This window comes from Sminthopsis crassicaudata, chromosome 5 (genome assembly GCF_048593235.1).
Source record: "Sminthopsis crassicaudata isolate SCR6 chromosome 5, ASM4859323v1, whole genome shotgun sequence".
NCBI classification, from domain to species: domain Eukaryota; kingdom Metazoa; phylum Chordata; class Mammalia; order Dasyuromorphia; family Dasyuridae; genus Sminthopsis; species Sminthopsis crassicaudata.
Window position 1 is genome coordinate 305,961,199 of NC_133621.1, and position 24,913 is coordinate 305,986,111.

The window sequence follows — 24,913 nt, forward strand, 5'->3', positions numbered from 1 at the left end:
ACAAGCCTTTGGAGTAGGAGATCTTAGGGATCACTCGATCCAACATCCCCCCTACCATTTTACAGATAAAAAACAATCTCAGAAAGAATGTGCGGAAGGTTACACAGGTGGAAGGGATCGGGTTTCTTTTTTAACTTAAAATTGAATGCATTTTCCCGTTTTTTAAAGATACCCCAGTTTCCCAGCCTGGGAACTCCCCGAGGGCACAACTCCTCCCAGCTAGGAGCCGAGCTGTATTCTGCAGGTGCTTACTAAGTGCCCACTGAGTGGATTCCCTGGAGCTAGAAGTGAGAAGCACCTAAGGAGCAGATGGGTGGGTAGATGGCTGAAGAACTGAATGAAAGGCCTCACTGGGACCTGGATGTGTGTCTGTTTACCTTGGCCCCCTCTCCGAAGTTCGAGGGCACCCGACTCCGGGGTCAGCCGGCTTCAGTTTAACCAGGTTCCTTCAGGTCTCAAGATCCTGATTTGAGACGGGACAGAGGGATGGAGACGCCGGCCCGTGGGCACCCAAGGCTGCCCATCCTGGAGTCAGGGTTGCTGCAGCCTGGCACTGCCCACGGCTGGGCTGGCCTCCCATTCCTCCAGAGACCTGGGCTTCGGGAATTAGGTAGAGTAGTTCACCAGCGCAACTGCTGAGGTTTCTGGGACACAGGATATGGTCTTTTTAGCCTTTTTTTTTTTTTTTTTTTTTTTTTAAGGCAAGGGAAGAAAACTAGCTTGTGTTTCTTAGCCATGCCAAGAGCTGACCAAACCTGTTTCTTTCTCAGCTGTTCCCCTCCTCAGGTGGGCTCCCTTTTGGTGCCAGGTTGGCAGGGAGCTGGGTGCCTAGGGCAGAATTGGCTCCTGAGCCACTCAAGGACCCCCCACCCACCTTCCCCGACCTTTGGGACGTAATATGATGATATAGTCCCAGAGGACCTCGGTGTTCAGGAAGCTGGGACTCCACAGAGGTGGAGAAGCAGAAGCCCCTTCAAACCATGCCATGCTCCCCCGGGATAATCTTTGAATGGGCATCAGTGCCTCTTAGTCCAATAATTCTGTTCCATTAGTGCTGCCTCCTACCCAGCACCAGCAACAAGCCACCAATCAACAGGGAGACTTTGATTCCCAGGGACACCTGAGCTGTCAGCTCTTCACATTGCCCTCTCCCCCCGGGCACCCACCCTTTGTGCCAACAGCTCCTCTCTGCGCTCTCTTCCCACTGTTGCCCATCTCCAGCCAATGGAGCACTTCCTAGCTTCTCATACCCATCTTGTGACTCACCCATATCCGGGACCCTCCTTCCTCAGCTCTGCCATGAAATTCAGCCCTCTCCAAAGCCTCTTCTGCAACATCTCCAAGAAGCTTTTCATGATCCCAGCTTTCCTCTCCCCAGAGTTTGTTTTATTTTTCCCATGAACTCTGTCATAGCGAACCCTCCCTGTGCAGTCCACTCAGTCATGTAGCACATCCTGCCTTGCACAGATAGGGCAGTGAGGTACAGTGGCTGGGGCTCTGGACTTGGAGTCTGAAAGATGTGCCTCAGACTGAACCTGGGCAAATCCCTGAGCCTCAGTTTTCCCATCTATAAAAAGCATTGAGACTTTAGCGGCCACCAAATCCAACTATTTCGTTTTACAGAGGAGGAAACTGAGTTTAGGGACCTTACTAAAAACAAAAGGCAAGATCTGAAGTGACCTCTTTGGCTCCGAAGCTGTTTCCCCAGTGGCTCGCTGGCTGGGTGGGCTGTATCTCTGAACCAGACTGTGTTCCAAGGGATGAGGACCAACTTCATCCTTGTCCCTTCCACTGGGAGGACATCATTGGGCACAGAACATGCACCGGGGGACAGCCAGATGGTAAAGAGTGGAGAATCCCTGCCATGTGGCCCCTCTTTTGCAGGTCTCCAATTTCTCCACAGACAGGAATTAGGTGGAGGAGTTCACCAGTGCAGCAGTGTAAGCTGATGTGGAATGGAATATTTCAGAAAAGTCTTTTTACCTCCAACCAAAATAAATAACTAAATAGATAAATAGATAGATAGATAGATAAATGAATGAATGAATAAATAGATGGATAAATAAATAAATAAATGGATGAACAGATGGTCAAATAAAGAAAGAAAGAAATAAAGAAATGGATGAACAGATGGATAAACAAACAAACAAACAAACAAATAAATAAATAAGTGAATGAATAAATAAATGGACAAATAAATAAATAAGTGAGTGGATATATAAATAAATGAATGAATGAATGAATAAATAAATAAATAAATAAATGAACAAATAAATGAATGAATAAGTAAGTAAATAGGGTGTGACCTTAGGCAATTAACTGGGAGATTACTGACTTCTCCAGACCCCAGATGAGGACCCTGTTAGGTTTTCTTTATCAAGTGTTGACTGTGCTCCAAGAACTGTTCTTGGTGCTTAGAGTAATGAAAGGTAGCACAATCCCTGCCCTCAAGGAGATTATACTCTAATTCGAGACAATAAATGTTTGTTGGGGCAGCTAGGTGGCATAGTGGATAGAGCACCAGCCCTGAGGACCTGAGTTCAAATGTGACTTCAGACACTTAACACTTCCTAGCTGTGTGACCCTGGGCAAGTCACTTAATCCCAACTGTCTCAGCAAAATAAATAAATAAAAATAAATATTTATTAAGCATCTACCATGTGCTAAGAACAAGAGATGCAATTAATAAGAAGAAAAACAGTTCCAGTCCTGAAAGGTGCTTACAATCTAATGGGGAGGGTGGGGAGATAGACAACACCATAAAATTTTTTATTACAATCAACTATTTAAAACTACAAAGCCAATCAAATTACTTATTACTAATAAATGGATTGAAAAACCTAAGATTTAAAGGTCTGTATCATTATCTAATCACTTTATCACCTGATATTTAGTAACAATCATTGATCCAAGTTCTCGCTGAACCTTTCCTGATTTCCTCTGGGGATGGCCTCAGAAACCCCTAAAGAAGGGCCATGAAGTCCCCAACTGTCTCCAATCTCCCTGCTGCTGAGAGCTTTTTCTCCCTGATAGTCAGGACCCAGAACTCTCACTACCTACCTATCTAGTTGGGATTTGGTTTTTATTGGTTTAGTCATTCCATTTGTGTCTGATTCTCTGTGACCCTACTTGGAGTATTATTCTTGGCAGAGATACTGAAGTCATTTGCCATTTCTTTCTCCAGCCCATTTGACAGGTGAAGAAACTGAAGCAAATAGGGTGAAACGACTTGCCCAAAGTCACACAGTTAGTCAGTGTCTGAGTCTGTATTTGAATTCAGGTCTTCCTGATTCCAGACCCAGTGCCCTAGCCACTAATTTCCTCGGTGCTCCTCCCCTCTTTTTATAAAAAGGTTGCTATTCTGCATGACATGGCTGTGAGAGAAAAAGACTATGGCCATGCCATTCTGTAATGGGTACTACAAATCTTGTTCTTCTAAAATCTGGAGAAGGTGCTTTTCCGGCTTAACGTTGTCACATCCTGGGTGCCAAGAGGCTGGCACTCATTTGCATTGAATTTGTGACTGTGAATTCACCTCTAACTTAGTGGTAGAATGTACAGTATTCACTCTCAATAACATGCTTCCTTAAGTTTGTGATAGAGAAGTAAGAAAATGATAGAATCCCAGAATTTCAGAATTAAAATGATCTCAGAACTTATTTGGTTCACCTCCCACTCTAAGAGAAATCCCTTCTCTATACCTCTGACAGTGACTTAGATGCCCATTGAATCATTTCTCCAGTGCTGAGCCACCCACTGCCTTCAGAAGAAGTCTGTTCCATGCTGGGAAGGCTCTGCTAGGAAGCTTTTCTTAACAGTGCTTTAAAATAGGCATCCCTGACAACTCTGAGGTACTACTACACATCTCTCAGATTGGCTAAAACAACAGGAAAAAATACTGGTGAATGTTGGAGGAGATATGAGAAAACTGGGACACTAATGCATAGTTGGTGGAGTTGTGAAATGGTCCGGTTATTCTGGAGAGTAATATGGAACTATGCCCAAAGGTAAGCCCAAATTTTGCATATCCTTTGATTCAGCAATGTCTGTACTGGTTTCTGCATCCAAAAGAGATCATAAAAAAGGGAACAGAACCGGACTTCCGGCCAAGATGGCGGCGTGGAGGCAGACAGCTGCTTGAGCTCCTCATTTTCTCTCAGAACTTACTTCATGACAAGCCTCTGACTTAATGCTTGACCCAGAAAGAAATCCATAAATTATCACCAAGAGAAGACATCCTTGAAAGTCGCCAGAAAAGGTCTGTGTTTGTTCGGGGGAGGGTCAATCAGACTGGGCGCAGACTGAGGGCAGACAGCCAGAGCAAGACAGGCAGCTCACACAGCTCAGACCGGAGGGGGAGGGGTGTGATCTCTGCCGTTTCTGCGAAAGGGCTTTTGCCCCAGTGTGGATGATCCGTCTTGGCAGCAAGCCAGGAGCAGCAGAGAGGGTGTAAACACCGGAGGTGAAGATTAAAACCCCAGAAAGCCAGCGTCTCTCAGAGCCCGGCCACCCCCAACCCCCACCTGGACTGACTCGGTGTGTTCTCAGAGCGTCAGAGCGCAGACTCAGTACAGTCATTGCTGTTCTGTTAGTGGCTCTCTGCTGCCCTACCCCCAGTCTGTAGAGGAAGCCCATTAATAACATCCAGCCCTATCCCCCGCAAAACAGACCAATTGTTTCTCTTGTCAGTTTGTTTTCTTTGATTCCTACTCTGACAAAATGAACAAAAAATTCAAAAGGGCTCTAACCATTGACGGCTTCTGTGTGGAGAGGGAGCAGACTTCGAATGCTGAGGAGACTAGGAACAGACTGTCCACAGATGTATCCCCTGGGAGGGATATAAGCTGCTCCTCAATACAAAAGAACCTCATAGAGGAAATCAAAAAGGCTCTCACAAGAGAGCTGGAAGAGAAATGGGAAAAGGAAAGGGAAGCTTGGCAAGAGAGCCTGGAGAAGTCATCCCATGCATTCAAAGACAGAATGGATAAAGAAATCAAATCATTGAGAAACAAGATTAGTGAGCTGGAAAAGGCAAACAACTCCAAGGAAAACAGGATTAGTGAGCTGGAAAAGGTAAACAACTCCAAGGAAAACAGGATTAGAGAGCTAGAAAAAGAAATCAGCTCTCTAAAAAATAAAATGGATAAAATGGAAAAAAATTCCATAGAAGATAAAAACTCAATTGGACAATTACAAAGAGATATAAAAAAAGTGAGTGAAGAAAATACATCATTGAAAATTAGACTGGAACAAGTAGAAATGAATGACTCAAGGAGAAACCAAGAGGGAGTCAAGCAAAACCAGAGAAATGAAACAATTGAAAAGACTGTCAAGTACCTTACCAGAAAGACAACAGACCTGGAAAACAGATCCAGGAGAGACAATTTGAGAATAATCGGACTCCCTGAAAAATGGGAGGAAAAAAAGAGCTTGGACACCATTTTCGAGGAAATTATCAAAGAGAACTGCCCAGACGTTTTGGAAACAGAGGGTAAAATAGACATTGAGAAAATTCATCGATCACCTACTGAAAGGGACCCTAAAATCAAAACGCCAAGAAATATAGTGGCCAAGTTCAAGAATCATCAGACAAAGGAAAAGATATTAGAAGCTGCTAGAAAAAAACAATTCAGATATGGAGGATCCACAATAAGGATAACACAGGATCTAGCAGCATCCACATTAAAAGAACGCAGGGCCTGGAACATGATATTCCGAAAGGCTAAGGAACTTGGTATGCAGCCAAGAATAACTTACCCAGCAAGAATGAGCATCGTTTTCCAGGGAAGAAGATGGACATTTAACGAAATAAATGAATTCCATCTATTTTTGATGAAAAAACCAGACCTACATAAGAGGTTTGATCTTCAAATACAGAACTCAAGAGACTTCTAAAAAAGGTAAAAAGAAATCTTGAGAACTATACTTCTGTCAAAAAAATATGTAAAGAACATATGTACAATTTGTCTTAGAAACTAGAGGTGGAAAGGAGATTATATCATAAAAAAGTATAAAGTGGTGGTACTACATCTCATGAAGAGGCAAAGGTAACCTATTATATCTGAGAGAAAGAAAGGAGGGAGATGAACATAGCGTGTATCAATAGACATATTCGATTTATGGTGAAACTTCTGCCACTTCATTGAAAAGTGAAAGGGAAGGAGTAAGCTAAGGGGAAGGGAATACAGTAATTTCCAGGAAAAGGGGTAAAATAAGGGGAGGATCTTTAAGGTGTGGGAGGGATCCTAAAAAGGGAGGGCTGTGAAAAGCAAGTGGTGTTTACCAGTTTAATACTGGATAGGAGGGTAAAAGGGAAGGAAAGAAAAGGGGTAAAATAAGGGGAGGATCTTTAAGGTGGGGGAGGGATCCTAAAAAGGGAGGGCTGTGAAAAGCAAGTGGTGTTTACCAGTTTAATACTGGATAGGAGGGTAAAAGGGAAGGAAAGGGGAAAAGCATAAGCAGGGGTTAATAGGATGGCAAGCAATATAGAATTAGTCCTTCTAACCATAAATGTGAATGGGGCAAACTGCCTCATAAAGAGGAAGCAGTTAGCAGACTGGATTAAAAGTCAGAATCCTACTATATGTTGTTTACAGGAAACACACCTGAAACAGGATGAGACATTCAAACTAAAAGTAAAAGGGTGGAGCAGAATCTATTATGCTTCAGGCAAAACCAAAAAAGCAGGAGTAGCCATCCTCATCTCAGATCAAGCAAAAACAAAAATTGATCTAATTAAAAGAGATAAGGAAGGGCATTATATCCTGCTAAAGGGAAGCATCAATAGTGAAGCAGTATCAATATTAAACATGTATGCACCAAGTGGTGCAGCATCTAAATTCTTAAAAGAGAAATTAAGAGAGCTGCAAGAGGAAATAGATAGCAAAACTATAATAGCGGGAGATCTCAACCTTGCACTATCAGAATTAGATAAATCAAACCACAAAATAAATAAGAAAGAAGTCAAAGAGGTAAATAGAATACTAGAAAAGTTTGATATGATAGATCTTTGGCGAAAGCTAAATGGAGACAGAAAGGAATATACTTTCTTCTCAGCAGTTCATGGAACCTATACAAAAATTGATCATATACTAGGGCATAAAAACCTCAAAATCAAATGCAGTAAGGCAGAAATAGTAAATGCATCCTTTTCAGACCATAATGCAATCAAAATAACATTTAATAAAAAGCCAGGGGAAAATAGACCAAAAAATAATTGGAAACTAAATAATCTTATACTAAAGAATGATTGGGTAAAACAGCAAATCATAGACATAATTAATAACTTCACCCAAGAAAATGACAATAATGAGACATCATACCAAAATGTGTGGGATACAGCCAAAGCAGTAATTAGGGGAAGTTTTATATCTCTACAGGCCTACCTGCATAAAATAGAGAAAGAGAGGGCCAACGAATTGGGTTTACAACTAAAATTGCTAGAAAAGGAACAAATTAAAAACCCCCAGACAAACACAAAACTTGAAATTCAAAAAATAAAAGGTGAGATTAATAAAATTGAAAGTAAAAAAACTATTGAATTAATTAATAAAACTAAGAGTTGGTTTTATGAAAAAACCAACAAAATAGACAAACCCTTAGTAAACCTGATTAAAAAAAGGAAAGAGAAAAAGCAAATTGATAGTCTTGAAAATGAAAAGGGTGAACTCACCACTAATGAAGAGGAAATTAGAACAATAATTAGGAGCTACTTTGCTCAACTTTATGCCGATAAATTCGATAACTTAAATGAAATGGAAGAATACCTTCAAAAATATAGCTTGCCCAAATTAACAGAGGAAGAAGTAAGTAGTCTAAATAGTCCCATCTCAGAAAAAGAAATAGACCAAGCTATTAATCAACTTCCTAAGAAAAAGTCCCCAGGACCAGATGGATTTACAGGTGAATTCTACCAAACATTTAAAGAACAACTAACTCCAATGCTATGTAAACTATTTGAAAAAATAGGGATTGAAGGAGTCCTACCAAATTCCTTCTATGACACAGACATGGTACTGATACCTAAACCAGGTAGATCGAAAACTGAGAAAGAAAACTATAGACCAATTTCCTTAATGAATATTGATGCTAAAATCTTAAATAAGATATTAGCAAATAGACTTCAGAAAATCATCCCCAGGATAATACACTATGACCAAGTGGGATTTATACCAGGAATGCAGGGTTGGTTTAATATTAGGAAAACTATTAGTATAATTGACCATATTAATAATCAAATTAATAAAAACCATATGATCATCTCAATAGATGCAGAAAAGGCATTTGATAAAATCCAACATCCATTCCTACTAAAAACGCTTGAGAGTATAGGAATAAATGGACTATTCCTTAAAATAATAAGGAGCATATATTTAAAACCTTCAGTAAACATCATATGTAATGGTGATAAACTAGAACCTTTCCCTGTAAGATCAGGAGTGAAACAAGGTTGCCCACTATCACCATTACTATTCAATATAGTACTAGAAACTCTAGCCTTGGCAATAAGAGCCGAGAAAGAGATCCAAGGAATTAGAGTAGGAAATGAAGAAATCAAATTGTCACTTTTCGCAGATGACATGATGGTATACTTAGAGAACCCCAAAGACTCTGCTAAAAAGCTATTAGAAATAATTCAGAATTTTAGCAAAGTCGCAGGATACAAAATAAATCCACATAAATCCTCAGGATTTTTATACATTACCAACACAATCCAACAGCAAGAGATACAAAGAGAAATTCCATTCAAAATAACAGTCGATAGTATCAAATATTTGGGAATATATCTACCAAAGGAGAGCCAGGAATTATATGAGCAAAATTACAAAACACTTGCCACAAAAATAAAGTCAGATTTAAATAATTGGAAAGACATTCAATGTTCTTGGATAGGCCGAGCGAATATAATAAAGATGACAATACTCCCCAAACTAATCTATTTATTTAGTGCTATACCAATCAGACTCCCAAGAAACTATTTTAATGACCTAGAAAAAATAACAACAAAATTCATATGGAAGAATAAAAGGTCGAGAATTGCAAGGGAACTAATGAAAAAAAAGTCAGAGGAAGGTGGTCTAAGTGTACCTGATTTAAAGCTATATTATAAAGCAACAGTCACCAAAACCATTTGGTATTGGCTAAGAAATAGACTAGTTGATCAGTGGCATAGGTTAGGATCACAGGACAAGATAGTGAATAAAAATAGCAATCTAATCTTTGACAAACCCAAAGATCCCAAATTTTGGGATAAGAATTCATTATTTGACAAAAACTGCTGGGAAAACTGGAAATTAGTATGGCAGAAACTAGGCATGGACCCACATTTAACACCACATACTAAGATTAGATCAAAATGGGTCCAAGATTTAGGCATAAAGAACGAAATCATAAATAAATTGGAGGAACATGGGATGGTTTACCTCTCAGACTTGTGGAGGAGGAAGGAGTTTGTGTCCAAGGGAGAACTAGAGACCATTATTGATCACAAAATAGAACATTTTGATTACACCAAATTAAAAAGTTTCTGCACAAACAAAACTAATGCAAACAAGATTAGAAGGGAAGTAACAAATTGGGAAAAAATTTTTACAGTTAAAGGTTCTGATAAAGGCCTCATCTCCAAAATATACAGAGAATTGACTTTAATTTATAAGAAATCAAGCCATTCTCCAATTGATAAATGGTCAAAGGATATGAACAGACAATTTTCAGATGATGAAATTAAAACTATTTCCACTCATATGAAAAAGTGTTCCAAATCACTATTGATCAGAGAAATGCAAATTAAGACAACTCTGAGGTATCATTACACACCTGTCAGATTGGCTAAGATGACAGGAACAAATAACGATGAATGTTGGAGGGGCTGTGGGAAAACTGGGACACTGATGCATTGTTGGTGGAGTTGTGAAAGAATCCAACCATTCTGGAGAGCAATCTGGAATTATGCCCAAAAAGTTATCAAAATGTGCATACCCTTTGACCCAGCCATACTACTACTGGGCTTATACCCCAAGGAACTACTAGAGAAGGGAAAGGGTCCTGTATGTGCCAAAATGTTTGTGGCAGCCCTTTTCATAGTGGCTAGAAGCTGGAAGATGAATGGTTGTCCATCAATTGGAGAATGGTTGGGTAAACTATGGTATATGAATGTTATGGAATATTATTGTTCTATAAGAAATGACCAACAGGAGAAATACAGAGAGGCTTGGAGAGACTTACATCAACTGATGCTGAGTGAAACGAGTAGAACCAGGAGATCATTATACACTTCAACAATGATACTGTACGAGGATGTATGCTGATGGAAGTGGATTTCTTCAACATAGAGAAGATCTAATCCAATTCCAATTGATTAATGATGGACAGAACCAGCTACATCCAGAAAAGGAACACTGGGAAATGAATGTAAACTGTTATTTTTATCTTCTGAATCCAATTCTTCCTGTGCAACAAAAAATTCGGTTCTACACACATATATTGTATCTAAATTATACTGTAATATATTTAACATATATAAGACTGCTTGCCATCTGGGGGAGGGGGTTGGGGGAGGAAGGGAAAAAATCTGAATAGAAGTAAGTGCAAGGGATAATGTTGTAAAAAATTACCCATGCATATGTACTGTCAAAAAATGTTATAATTATAAAATAAAATAAAAAATTAAAAAAAAAAAAAAAAAAAAAAAAAAAAAAAAACAAAAAAAAAAAAGGGAACAGAACCCACATGTGAAAAAAATATTTGTGGCGGCTCTTTTTACATGGCAAGGAACTGGCGGCCCATCAACTGGAGAATGACTGAATAAGGTATGGTATATGAATGTTATGGATTTTGTTGTTCTGTAAGAAATGATCAGCAGGGTGATTTCAGAGGAGTCTGAGAAGACTCACAGAACTGATGCTGAGTGAAGGAAATAGAACCAAGAGAACATCGTACAAAGCAACAACAAGATTGTTGATCAACCATGAAGGACTTGGCTCTTTTCAACAGTGAGGTGATTCAAGGCAATTCCAATAGACTTATGATGGAGAGAACCATCTACATTCAGGGAGAGAAACTTGGAGACTGAATGTGGATCACAGCAAAGTACTTTTACCTTTTATTGTTGTTTTTGTTTGCTTGGTTTTTTTCTTCCTCCTTTCTTGTGTGTGTGTTTTTTCCCCTCTTTTATCTGATTTTTTTTTTTTTTTGCTTAACATGAGTATATTAAATATGTTAAATATTGCACATATTTAATTTATATCAGATTGCTGTCTTGGGGAGAGGGGAGGGGGGAGGAGAGGGAGAAAAATTTGGAAAACAAGGTTTTGCAAAGGTGTATGTTGAAAACTATCTTCCTGTGTATTTGGATAAATAAAATATTACTAAAAAAAATTTTTTTTAAAGGACCATCCCTGTCACTTTTCCTCCCTCTTCTCTGTTCTTCCCTCTCCTACCCTCTGGGCAGAAAGGCTAATATTTTCTAGGTAAAATCTTCAGATCTTTGGGGACAGTGATGAGGTCTTCCCAGAGTCTTCCCATCTCCACCAAGGCTTCATTTATTCAGTTCCCTGATGGCCACAGGAGAACATGCACCCCAGTAACTTGTGGGTAGAATGATAGTCTAGAGTCTGGAAGACCCCAAGTTGAAATTCTACCTCATACACTTATTAGTTGTAGAATGTGGGCTGTGTCACTTCACCTGTCTGCCTCAGTCTCCTCATCTACATAATAGGAATAATAACAGCATCTATCTCCGAGGTTCTTATAAGGATCAAACAAGACGCTTACTGCATCACAAACTTTGCAGCCATTATTAAAATTATCGTCACAGCCACTCATGTAGAAAAAATGACAACAACAATCCAGTTGAAACTGGACTTTGGAAATGGAAATTGGGTGAGCAAAGGTGGCCCTAAAGAAGCGTGAGAAGACACTACTTCCCTTCCCTGATTCTTTGAGAGGTGGGGGACCATGGAGAAGGAAAACTGCATACAATGTGAGCTATTCTTAGATGCTGGCTTCTTTGGTTGAATTTTTTTACCCCTTTTTTCTTTATTATAAAGAGTGGCTCTCTCGAAGGAGCAGGGGAAGTTTTGGTGAGAAATATATATATATATATATATATATATATATATATATATATATAATATATATTTATATGTATAAATATATCAATCCTATAATATATATGAAATATATTAAAAATCCTATAAAATGTACTTTTAAAGATCAATCAAGAAAAAAGTTTGTCCTTCAAGGCCCCCAGATTGGTGCCATCCTCCTTCCCAACATATAATCAGTCAATCCCCAGGATGCCCTCCCTGCCCATCTTCACCTCAAATACCACCTCCTCCAGGATGCCCCCTCTGATGTTTCCAGCTGGAGGCATCCCAAACCTCCCACAGCACTGTGACCACTCCTCCCTAATGGGAAGGATGTGAGTGAGAGTTCCCGGTCATTGGGTGTCTCACCCCTCTCCCAGATGAGGGAAGCTCCTGGGGCTCTGTTAGATGCAGAAATGACTGAGGGTCCCGAGGTCCCTTCCCACCAAGAGGCCCTTAGGCCATCCCTGGTAGCTCTGTGATTTCTGGCAGGTCCTGGCCCTGTCCCCATGGCTGCCTGGCCCTGTTCCAGCTCAGGTGACAGCTGGCTGGGCAGCCCCTCCTGCCCAGACCTCTTGCCCTCCCCACCCTCCCCGATGCTCAGCTGCTATTTGCTCAGGCAGAACCTCTTACTTCCTGCTGGCCCCGGGTTCCCCCAGTGAAAGTCTGGGCCTTTTCTGGGAGGGAAGTCCCGGGAGGGTGGGGTAGGGCCAGACCAGAAGCGGGAGGGCCTTGTTTTGGGTTTCTGCAAGGGGTCACTGCCTGGGCCAGACTCCAGCACCTGCGACTTTCTCGGGTCACTCTGCGGCTATCTGACCTGGAAAGGCTGGGCTTGGGCAGGGTGCCCCGTCGGGCCAGACCGAGCTGCATTCCTGAGCTGCCGAGCGAGGTTGGGGGTTTAGGGCTATGAATCAGCCTCCTCCTCGGCTGGCTCTGTCGCCTTTTTTCCCAGCCTCCCTGCCTCCGCCACTGGGGCTTGTGAGAACCTTGTGGGGAAGATATACAAGGAAACTGACCCCTGCCCAACCTCCATGGCACAGAGCCTTGTGGGGAGCATGTGCCCCTGCCCAGCCTTGGCTAGGAGGGCTTGTTGGCAGGACATGGCAGGGACAAGCTATGAATACGGGGGGCCTGGGAGAAGGGCAGCCAGCCAAGGCTGGGGCCCCTCTGGGCTGAGGGCTGCTGGGGGAGTGAGTGGGGGGCCCCAGCCTCCCTGCTCCTCCCCCAGGTCTGGCCTGCTTTGTCCTCCTCTGTCCTTAAGCCTGTTTGATCTAAAACATCTGCTCCCCCTTGAAGCTTCTGCCCCAGGCCTAGGAAACATCAAAGTTCCGGGTCCTTCCTTCTAATGAGCTTGGGCAGCCACCTGCACCAGGGAAACACTCTGCCATGTATGTTCCCACACGTGGACAATCCAGGGAGGAAAGCCGCGGCTCCTACAGACTTACCCAGAGAGATGCTGGGATGGGCAGACTCTGGGCAGACAGAGGTGAGGGGGAGAATTAGGAAAACCAAGGAAGTCTCTACTAAGAGGCAGCCAAGAGGGCCCACTGAGATCCGGTGCCAGCTTTGCCTTGTATTTCCTGCTTGTGTAGTCTTGGCCAAATTTCTTCTTCCTCTCTCTCAGCCTCAGTTTCCCCACCTGTGAAACCGGTTCCCCGAAACTGCCCAACTCAATTCAATTTAGCAAGCATGCTATGATGGACAAAGCAGGATTCTGGGGATTCAAAGACCCCACTTTTTCCTGACTCCAAACCAGCACAGGGAGAAACCCATATTGGGCAATGGGAGAGAGACTGGGGCTCTGGCTGGTCCGTTCTGAAGTAGGTCTGTTGCCCTTGCTGATCCTTTTCTGTAAAATGAGGACCAATGGCCTTGCTCTGGCCTCCTGCTTGGACCAGTCTAGAAGCAGCTCCCAGGAGACGGGAAACCACTCTGCAAATAATAGGTCTGCTCGCATTCCAGAGAGCAGAGTCATGTTGGGAGACTTCAGGGTTTGGGGCCGGCCGATACCACACCAAAGTTGAGGGTTCTTCGGGTTGTTGTTGTTGTGGCTGACACCGATACATAATAAAGCAGGAATGCGGGCCTAGAGGGTGGAGGCCCAGGAGTTCCAGAGCCTGCCGCTTTTTGGGTTTTCTCAGCTTCATTTATACATCAATCGCAGAGGAAATTGAGAGCATTGTCAGCAATTTCATCGGAGAATGCTCCAGAATCCTGTTAAAAAAAAGTTTTTAACTTAATATAATCAAAATTATCCATTTTGCATTTCATAATATACTCTAGTTCTTCTTTGGCCATAAATTCCTTCCTTCTCCATAGATCTGAGAGACAGACTATTTTGGTTCTTCTAATTTGCTTCCCTTCTAATCTTGTCTGCATTGGTTTTGTTTGTGCAAAAAAATTGCCTTGGACCAAAATGGGGGCCCAGCACAGTACCTAGCATATAGCAATACTTGGTAATTGCTTGATGATGTTTTTTTTTGGGGGGGGAGGGTGCAGGATCCTCATGGAGTTAAGTGAGAATTATGAAAATTTTCCAAGCCCCAACTCAGATACTTGTCTAGACAGTGCATGGGCTTTCAATTAGCACCAGACGCAGGTAGTTTTAAAAAAAAAATAGACTTAATCTTATCCATACCTTTACATGAAATCACATAGTATTTATAAAGCACTGAGCATAGGGCCTACCATCTAGTAGGTGCCTAATAAATGCTTATTCCTCTCCCCCTTCCATTTTCAGATGGCCTGTTTTATAGTAATTAAGTTTATCTCTTGAACCCAAGTGTAAAACTTTGTTTTTTGGATTTTTTAAAACTTTTTATATTTGGCCCAGGGTCCTGTGTTGATAAGATATTATTAGGCTATGCCATCCAACATTAGCTCTGCCTCCTAGTTTATCTGGAGATATCTGGTATCTGAAGATTTGGTAAGCGTACCAAGTGTGCCTTTGACTAGTTCACTGAGAAAATGTTAAATAGCATAGAATTGAGCAGGACACTCCCCTCAAGTTGACTTAGAAACATTAATGGCTACTCTTTGAAGCCAGCCATCCAACTATTTCTAAAACTCCCTCACAGTGCTTCTGTCTGATGCACATTTCTCCACCTTCTCCAGAAGAAGAGCACGAAGTACTTTATTGGATGCTTTGTTAAAATGTATACATCCACTAAATATTCCTCTGACTGACCAGTCTAATAATCCTGTTCAAGAAAGGTAATGGGGTTAGTGGCTTGTTCTTGGGGGAGTACTAGCTGGCTCTGATTGTTGTTTGCTTTTCTGAATGGTCCCTTAACATCTCTTTAACAACAACAACAACAACAACAACAACAACAACAACAATAATAATAATAACAGAATTTTGGCAAAAATCACAAGCAAGATCCCTAGCATGTTGATCCCTTCCCTTTGTAACAATCGGAACATTTACCTCTTCCAACTTTGCTCCCCATGATCTTCCAAAGAACATTGTCAGCAGCTCATCAATTACATTTATCTATGCTTTTGATATTCAAACATGTCATTCTTTTAAAAAAAACAATATTTTATTTTTCCAATCACATGCAAAAACTTTAATATTTTTAAAATTATATAATATTTCATTTTCACCAATATACTCAAAGATAGTTTTCAACATTCACCTTTGCAAAACCTTTTTTACATTTATTTCTTTAAAATTTTCACTTCCTCTTATCATGTATCTGGGGGAAAATACTATTATTTAAAAAAAATCAAGTTCTAGAATTCTCTCCCTTTCTCCCTTCCTCTCTTTACCCCTCATTGAGAAGACAAGCAATTTGATGTAGGTTATACATGTGCAGTCAGGCAAAACATATTTTCATATCAGCCATGTTGTGAAAGAAAACACAGACCAAAAAGAAAAATAAAGTTTAAAAAGCATGTTTTAATCTGTATTTAGACTCCATCAGTTCTTTTTCTGGCAGCGGATAGCAATTTTCATCATGTCTTTCAGAGTTGTCTTAGATCATTGTATCGCTGAGAATAACTAAGTCATTCATAGTTGATTGTTGCAATGTTGTTGTTATTTACTGTTTGCGGTGTTCTCCTGGTTCTGCTTATTTCACTTTGTATCAGTTTATATACTCCTCAGGTTTTTCTGAGAGCATCCTACTCATCATTTCTTATAACACAAGATCACAATTATATACAACTTGTTCAACATTCCCCAATTGATGGTATCCCCTCAACTTCCAATTCTTTGCCACCACAAATAGAACTGCAAATATGTTTGTGCTTATGGGTCCTTTTTTCCTATCTCTTTGAGGTATAGCCCTAGTAGTGCTAGGTCAAAGGGTATGCATGATTTTATAACCCTTTGGGCATAGTTATAAATTATTTTTATATATTTATATAAATTATATAAATCAGTTTACAACTCCACCAATAGTGCACTAGTGTTCCTATTTTTCTACATCACATCCCCTCCAACATTTGTCATTTTCCTTTTCTGACATATTAGCCGATGAGATGATACCTCAGAATTGTTTTAATTTGCGTTTCTTTAAACAGTTGTGATTTAGAGCATTTCTTCATATGACTAGAGATAGCTTTGATTTCGTTGTCTGATACTTCCTGATTATATCCTCTGACAAATGAAGAATGATTTGCATTCTTATAAACTTGATTCAATCCTCTACATACTTAAGAAAGGAGGTCTTTATCAGAGAACCTTGCTGTAAATCCCAGCCTACTTCCAAGTTTTCTGCTTTCCTTCTAATCTTGGCTGCATTGGTTTTGTTTGTAAAAGACCCTTCTAATTTAACATAATCAAACATTATTCATTTTATATACCATAATGCTTTTTATCTCTTGTTTGGTCATAGATTCTTCCTTTATCAATAGATCTGAGGTTTATGCTTTCCTAATTTGCTTATAGTATTACCTTTTATGTCTTAATCATGTACCTATTTTGACCTTAACTTGGTATACAGTAAAAGATGTTGGTCTGTTCGTAGTTTCTGCCAAGCTGCTTTCCAATCTTCCAGCAATTTATGTCAAAAAATGAGTTCTTGTCCCCAAAGCTTTGGGTTTATCAAACCCTAGATTATTATGGTCATTTACTCCTCTGAATCATATACCTAGTTCATTCCAGTAATCCATCACTCTATTTCTTAGCCAGTGATAGATTGCCTTGATGATTATTGCTTTGCAATACAGTTTGAGGTCTGGTACTGCTGGGTCACCTTCCTTCACATTTTTTTCTATTGGTTCCCTTGATACTCTTGACCTTTTATTCTTCCAGATGAATTTCGTCTTTTTTTTAAGCCTTATATCATAATATCTTGGGAATTTAGTATGGCACCAACCAAGTAGATTAATTTAGGTAGAAGTGTCATTTTTATATTGGTCTACCCATGAGCAATTAATATTTTTTTCAAAGGTTTAGAACTGACTTTCATTTGTGCAAAAAGTGTTTTATATTTATGTTTATATAGTTTCTTTCCAGATAAATACTTCAGTATCTCATATTGTCTACAATTGTTCTAAATGGAAATTCTCTTTCTATTTCTTGCTGCTGGACTTTCTTAGAAATATATAGAAATACTGGTGACTTAAAAGGTACTATTTTGCATGCAACAATTTTGCTGAAGTTAATATTTCAACTAGTTTTTTAGTTGATTCTCTAGAATTCTCTAGGTATATCATCAAATCATCTGCAAAGAATAATAATTTTATTTGTTCATTGTCTATTCTAATTTCTTTAATTTCTCGTTCTTTTACTGCTATAATTAGATCTAGTATACTATTCAAGTATATTATTCTTTTGAGAAAATTGATTTGATTTCATGAAGGGCAGCTTGCCATTTTGATAATCTCTCTTTCCTCCTCCCTCTGTCTCTATCTGTCCATCTCTCTCTTTACCTTAATTCCCCTCTCCTCTTTTTCTCCTTTTCTTGCTCTTCCTCCTCCTTTTCTTCTTCTCCTTCTCCTTTTCTCTCTGTGTCTCTGTGACTGTATTTGTATCTCTGTCTCTTTCCCTGTGTCTCTCTCTGTCTCTGTCTTCTCTCTTCCCTCCCTCTCTTTTCCTCATGATCCCTCTCTCAGCTCCCAATTTTTTGTCCCTAGTTCATAGATTTAGAGCTAGAAGGGACCATAGGGAGTATCTAACCCCTCATTTTTCAGATTAGGAAACTGGGATCCAAAGGAATTAGGGACCCTTTTTCAAGGTTACACAGAGTTCTCAGATTTGAACCTAGCCTCCCTTTCCAGTATAAAAAAAAAAAAATCTTTCTTATAGAAAAAGCAGAAGCAAACTAGGAAGCCGTTGATTTTGCCTCCTCTCCATTGCTTGTAATCTCTGGCCTATCCATCCTTAGCTGTGGTTCTGTCCCTTCTGTCTCATCTCTCTTACCTACTTACCCACCCCATTCCAATTTAGCTAAAATCCCTGAAAAGCTTAATTTTTCTTATCACCCTCAGCTCTTTCTGAGCTTTAGTACTCCTGACAATGTCCTTAAAGGGTCATATCCTTTTTGTATTCATCTTCCATTGTTTGCCCTTGATTTGATGACTTTAAAATATCATTTGGGCTGGTGAGTTCCCTGTGCCTCCACAACAATTTCTTCAAAGGATTCCTCCTTTTCTTCCCTACCAGATTTGCTTATTTCTCTGGGGCTCAGTTTCCTCAAATGTAAAATGGGAGGATTGTAGAGTTTTGTTTTTTTAAATTCCCTTTCAACTCTGGAGGCATGAGTTTTTAAAATCTTCCCCAGAATTTCCTATTTCTATGCTGATTTCCCTTATAAAGCTTTAGGCTTTTTCTGAACCCTTTGAAATTTGTTCTCCTAAATATTTAGGGATAATAGTAGACAATTACCAGTTTTGTATGTCTTCATCACAACTTCTAAGATGGAGCTTTCCTACTTCCTATGCTTTTTTATCGTGTCTACCCCAGAAGTAGGGGTTATGGAGTGTTCAGAAGACTAGCCCTTTGGTATGTGGGCTCACCAACCCATTTTCAGACCTCCTTATCCACCTTTGTGTTCAACTAGTCGCCCGTTTCTCTCATGTGGCTCCAAGAAGTGATAGCTTGTGCAGTAGCCATACTTCAGTAAAACCATCTTGGCAGGCAGGCTAAAACAGAATGAAGGTAATCAACAGTGAGTCAGGGGGATGTTTACCCCAAGCTCGTAAAGAATACCCCCGGCTAAATGGACAAATGAGAACAATTTGTTCCAACAGCCATGATGGTGGCCGAAGAGGTGCTGTGAAGTACTGAGAGTTTGATCAGACATTGGAGAAGTCAAGATTGACCACTCCATCTTGGACCATTGCCAGTCATCCTGACTTTTGTCTTGCCACTGGATTTTGATGTCTCAGGAAGAGAGGAAATTGATGGCTGTGCAATCTGCCTCACTTAGACCTAATTCCTAAAAAAAATCTAATTCATAAACAATTCAAGACATCATCCATGATATCATTGGTCCTCTTCAAAAACAAAGGACAAACAACAACCCCAGAAGCTAAAAATAGGATTTCCTCTTATTAGTCTCTCCACTTCTTAAGAAATGAAATTATCATTTTAGATAATTCAAAACATCATGAGTAGCTCTACACTGTCACAGAGAACTCTAACACATCTCCAAATAATTGAAGTCCATCATGACTATCATATATGCTTTAGTGTGAGATTTGAGATTTATTTTCTGAATCCCTCATCTATTTCTCCATTCTGGCCAGGTGGTCTGTAGCTTACTCCAATGTCAACATTTCTTCTTCTTCTTCTTCTTCTTCTTCTTCTTCTTCTTCTTCTTCTTCTTCTTCTTCTTCTTCTTCTTCTTCTTCTTCTTCTTCTTCTTCTTCTTCTTCTTCTTCTTCTTCTTCTTCTTCTTCTTCTTCTTCTTCTTTCTTCTTTCTTCTTTCTTCTTCTTCTTTTTTCTTCTTCTTCTTTCTTCTTCTTCTTCTTCTTCTTTTCTTCTTCTTCTTCTTTCTTCTTCTTTCTTCTTCTTTCTTCTTCTTCTTTCTTCTTCTTCTTCTTCTTCTTCTTCTTTCTTCTTCTTCTTCTTCTTCTTCTTCTTCTTCTTCTTCTTCTTTCTTCTTCTTCTTCTTCTTCTTCTTCTTCTTCTTCTTCTTCTTCTTCTTCTTCTTCTTCTTCTTCTTCTTCTTCTTCTTCCTTCTTCTTCTTCTTCTTCTTCTTCTTCTTCTTCTTCTTCTTCTTCTTCTTCTTCTTCTTCTTTTTTATTCTTTTTCTTCTTCTTCTTCTTTTGCTGTTTCTGTAAGACTGTGGTTCTGCCCTTTTGACTGTCCCATTCTGTGAATATATCTTCTAAATTTATTCTCCTTCTCCACTTTCCTTTTGCCTTACCCATTTTTTAAAATAAAGCATATTGTTCCAAAGTCATACTGCAGCCATCTCACCAAGTCTCAGTGATAGCTATTGGTCATTTGCCTTCTTGTATTAGGTTTTCTGGGTCACTTTGTATTTTATCTCTGTTTTCCACCTTTGTGTGTATTTGTTTAACATGCATTTTGCTTCCCTTGGATTTCCTTGTGTCTCTATTGCTTTTTTTCCCTACATTGTAATTGTTATCTTGTTCCACTGGCTTGGTGGCTCTACAGAGGTGCTTTTCTCCCTGCCTCATCGCCCTTTGGATGTGATTTTTTAAAAATAGAATGTATCATTTCCAATCCTTGTTGAATGCACTATGTCCTGGCTCAGGAACTTATTATTCCCATATTTAAGCCATAGTCCAGGAGCCAAAGAGATGAAGATAAAAGCAGAGATGTGCTTGCTAAGCCACTCTCAGTGATCTTCATGAACTGGGAGGAGGGAACGGTGGCGCATAGTCCAAGAGAAGGGCAAATTTCTTCAGGATTTTCAGTGAAGGGGAGAGGGCAGAATCTACAAAATGGAGGACGGAGAATTGCCACAGTCTGCAGCATTTCTAGCATAACCTTTCCCTCTCAGGTGCTGGGTGGCAGATTCCACCTGGAGAAGGCCACCTGAGAGAGCAAGCCCTGTAGGGGGCAGCACTCCCATAATGCATGGTGACCCAATGGTGCATGAACTGGCTTGACAGAACAACCAACTACCCCTTGTGGCTCTCATGCTCCATTCAAGGGAAGAGACCTGGAGACCTGGCCCTGGCCCAAAGGCTTCCACGGGGCAAGGAGAATGTTCTTGCCCAACACAATCTTCTCCATCTGCAAAGAGGCAGTCCCATGCAATAAAACTCTGGGTTGAGCCAGTAGACTGGGTCCCCAGCTCAGTCCTGCCTCTGATTGACAAAGGATGTCTTGGGGAAGTCATGTTTGCCCTAGAGACACCTAAACCCACACAGAGGGTACTGGGGGCTGTCTGCCATCTTGCCACCATCTTGATTCAGTCTAAGAGAGAACCAAATGCATTGTAGGAGGCAGATGCTAGACTAGCTGTCTCTCTCCAAAGTCCTTTTCAGCTAAACATTGTGTGTGTGTGTGTGTGTGTGTGTGTGTGTGTGTGTGTGTGTGTAGCTTGGGGGAGGGCACAAGTCCTTGGAAAGGCTTCATGCAGAAGGGGATACTTGAGCTGAGTCTTGAAGAAAGTGGGGAGGGGAAGGCATTCCAGTCCTGGTGAGATGGCAAGAGAGCTGGGAAATGGAGCATCTGGTGGGAGGAATTGGGAGTTTTCGATTTCTCTAGATCTGGTCGTCAGTCCATTTCCGAAGTTGTAATTCTTTGTCTGATTTGGGATCGCCTGGTAGCAGGCCCTGCTCTAGACCGCTCATGGGCAGGCAGGGATCCCAGCACCCCGCAGTTCTGAGGTCCTGCAGACCCTTTCCAGCCATTGATACTGCTAGGGGTATATATGGAGAGGGTGGGCTACACCCTGCTGGAGGGAGTTAAAAGGCAGACAGAAAGAAATGGAGGTGGACTTAATATTCTCAGAAAGGGAAGGGCCGGAGGCAGGGCTCAGATTCAGCTCAGAAGGCCATGTCCCTGAGGATCCCAGACCACCAGGAAGGGATGGGGAGGCTTTTTGAGTCCGCCCTGTCACCATGGAGTTGTGCTGGGCTCTGCAGAGGGAGAAAAGGGAGCAAAAGCCCCGGACCCTGTCCTCAGGAACTCCCAGTCAGGACTCAATATTCTGGCCTGGCCACTCACTCCCTTTGTGAGCTTGAGCTCCTACTGAGCCCATTTCCTGCACTGTAAAGTGGGACTGGGGGAGGTCATCTGAGGATTCTCCCTGCTTTAAATCAATGAGCCTTCCTGGAACTTAGTACATGCTGGTGTTGAACTAACACTAGGGATAAAAGAAGGGCAAAAGCCCTCCATCCCTGTCCTCCAGGAAGAAATGGAAAAGACCACTTGCAAACAACGTCCACACAAGAATGGAAGAGCATATGGAAGGTCACCTCAGAGAGGAGGAGCAGCCGGGTGGTCTAGTGGATAGAGCGCTGGGCTGGGAACCAGAAAAATTCAAATCCAGCCTCCAACACTTACTAGTTGGGTGTCTCTGAGCAGGTCACTGCTCGCTGTCTGCCTCACTTTCCTCCCATGTAAAATGAGCTAGGGAATGAAACAGCAGGCTGGCCCAGTATCTTTGTGTCGGCCAGGACTGATCCACAACAGAGGCCTGAAGCAGCAGACCTGTAGTCCAGATGTGAGGGGATGGAACCTGTGCCAGAGTGGGGGGGATGGTCTCTACCAGACAAGGCCCAGGGGGAATGACCGCAGAGCATTTTCCTCAGGGACCCTCTTGGCCAAGGAGTGGTGCCTTTTCACAGGGGAGCAGACTGAGGCTCAGAGAGAGATGGCCTTCCACAGTCACACGGTCTGACCCCCATCCCTGAAGGTAGTCCCAGTTATTGGGCTCACCAAATATTGCCAGGGCTGTAAAAGCCAGTACAGTGTCCAATAGTTAAAGGCTGTCCTGTCAAAGGATTCTCCCAATTCTGTGTGGTCCTCAAGGGCAGAACCAGAAGTGGTGGGAGGGGCTGGGAAGGGGGACTCTTAACAAGGAGAGAGGAGGACTGGTGGAAAGAAGGAGCTGAGCCTGAGGGGCTGGGACGGCAGCCCCAGGACGGCAGCCCCAGGACGGCAGCCCCAGGATGGCTGCAAGGGCCTGGCCTCCCCCCTTCCCCCCTGCGGACTCCAAGGGATCCCCAGACAGGGGGACACACAATACCCATACGGACACGTGCACACACCTGTAGGCCTCTATCCCAGGTACTCAGGGTGGAGTGGGGAAGACCAGGTTCTAATTCCTCCTCAGACGTTCATTAGGTGCGTGACCTCGGGCAGGTGATTCTCAGATTCTGTGCAATCAGGAGGTTGCACCATGAAGTCCCTTGGGGCTCCAGGGCGGCTCCTGTGACATCCCTACAGTGCAGGAGCCGGCCTTCCTCTTCCCACGTGAGCTGTCTATGGTCTTCAGGCCTACATGCACAGTTCCCAGCCCTTCCTTTCTGAAGGCACAGAAAGTCACTCAGGACTAGATACCATGGCTCATTAGCACCAGGGGAGAGGGGGGGAAGGGGGAGCTCCCAGCCCAGCTAGAGGCCATGGGCTATGCCCTGTGGTTGTGATCTGGTACCTTGGAGAGGGTCTGGAGCACACAGGTGGGCTCTGGGTAACAGGAAAACAAAGGCCCTTGAAGATAAAATGCACCTTTCTAACAATGCAGTCCCCAGTGCTTCTTCCCATTTTACAGATGAGGCAAAATGATTTGCTCCAGATCCCCCAAGTCTCATGGACTCCAAACCCAGGTCTTTTTCTCCAGCCTCACAAAGAGAGCCTGTCCATGCTCTCCAGAGCTGAGGCTTCTGTCCTGAGTCCAGTCAATAAAACTTAGAAATCTTCCCCTTACAGTTAGTGCTTCCAACATGGGGTGGGGGAACTTTCCCAGGCCCTGCCCTCAGGGAGCTCCCAGTTTGGGGGGACAGAGGAGGAGCCCCAGACTGTGCCCTCAAGTTAAACGGGGCAGATTGACCCCAGGGCTGGGCAGTGGTCATCAGTCTTCAAGGATTTGGGGCGTCAGAGGTAGGTGAGAAGAAGGTGGATTGGGGCAGTTAAGGAGAATGCCCTGAAGGGAATACCCTTCAGAGGCAATAGAACAGCAATATGGAGGGCTGCAGGGCCTGGGGAAGTTGGTGATACCAGGTTGGGAAGCCCTTGATTGCTTGGCAAAGTGTGGTTTTGACCTGGTGAGCCATAGGGAGCCATCGATGGTTTCTGTGCCAGGTCAGACCTGTGCATTGCTAAGGTGACTGACTCCATACTTGGAAGGAGAAGGTCTGTGAGCAGGGGGACGCCCTCCGGGATGACGCGGAGTGGCGGTGGGTCTTTCCTGGTTATTTCAGGCCTGTCTTAGGGACAGAGTTTGGTCAAAGATCCCTCTGCTGGAAACCAGCCCCGAAGGCCTGCTCTACTTGGCCATACTCCAGGGGCCAGCTGTGGGAGTGCAGCAGGAGAACTGAGCTGAGCTGGAGCTGAGGTCAGGCTTGGCCATTCGGCTGACCTCGGGCAAGCCCTTTACCTGGCTGAATCTTGATTTCCTCACCTGTAAATTGAGGGGACTGGAGCATCTCCCAGCTGGACAGCCGCCCGGACCCCAGGGCAGGGCTGGGCAGAGGAGGGGGGACCTCTGAGCCAAACTTGCCCAGGCCTTGCCTCAGTGTGTCCTCTCAGGACTTGTGGAGCCTTTCCCCACCAAGAACTACGTCCCAGAAAGGACACTGCTGGGTGTGAGGGAGAGGAGGGCAGAGGCGGGGGAGGGCTCTGAGCCAGCCGGCAGAGAGGAGAGGGAACGGTCTCAGCGGGAGGAGGGGACGGAGTCAGGGAGAGCCCAGAGAAAGGAGGATTTGGGGGAATCGACACAACCGCCAGTA

General features: G+C 42.4%; 1 long non-coding RNA gene across 1 annotated transcript in view; it reads right to left on the reverse strand.

Annotated features, from left to right (window-relative positions):
- LOC141545091 (uncharacterized) overlaps positions 1-24,913 on the reverse strand; it is a 27,550-nt gene continuing 2,637 nt past the window's right edge. Inside the window, exons 3-5 of the long non-coding RNA XR_012482878.1 lie at positions 13,532-14,300; positions 1,267-1,945; positions 1-644 (exon numbers count right to left, since the gene is read on the reverse strand). This is a non-coding gene — a long non-coding RNA (uncharacterized LOC141545091). The remainder of the gene's footprint in view (positions 645-1,266; positions 1,946-13,531; positions 14,301-24,913) is intronic.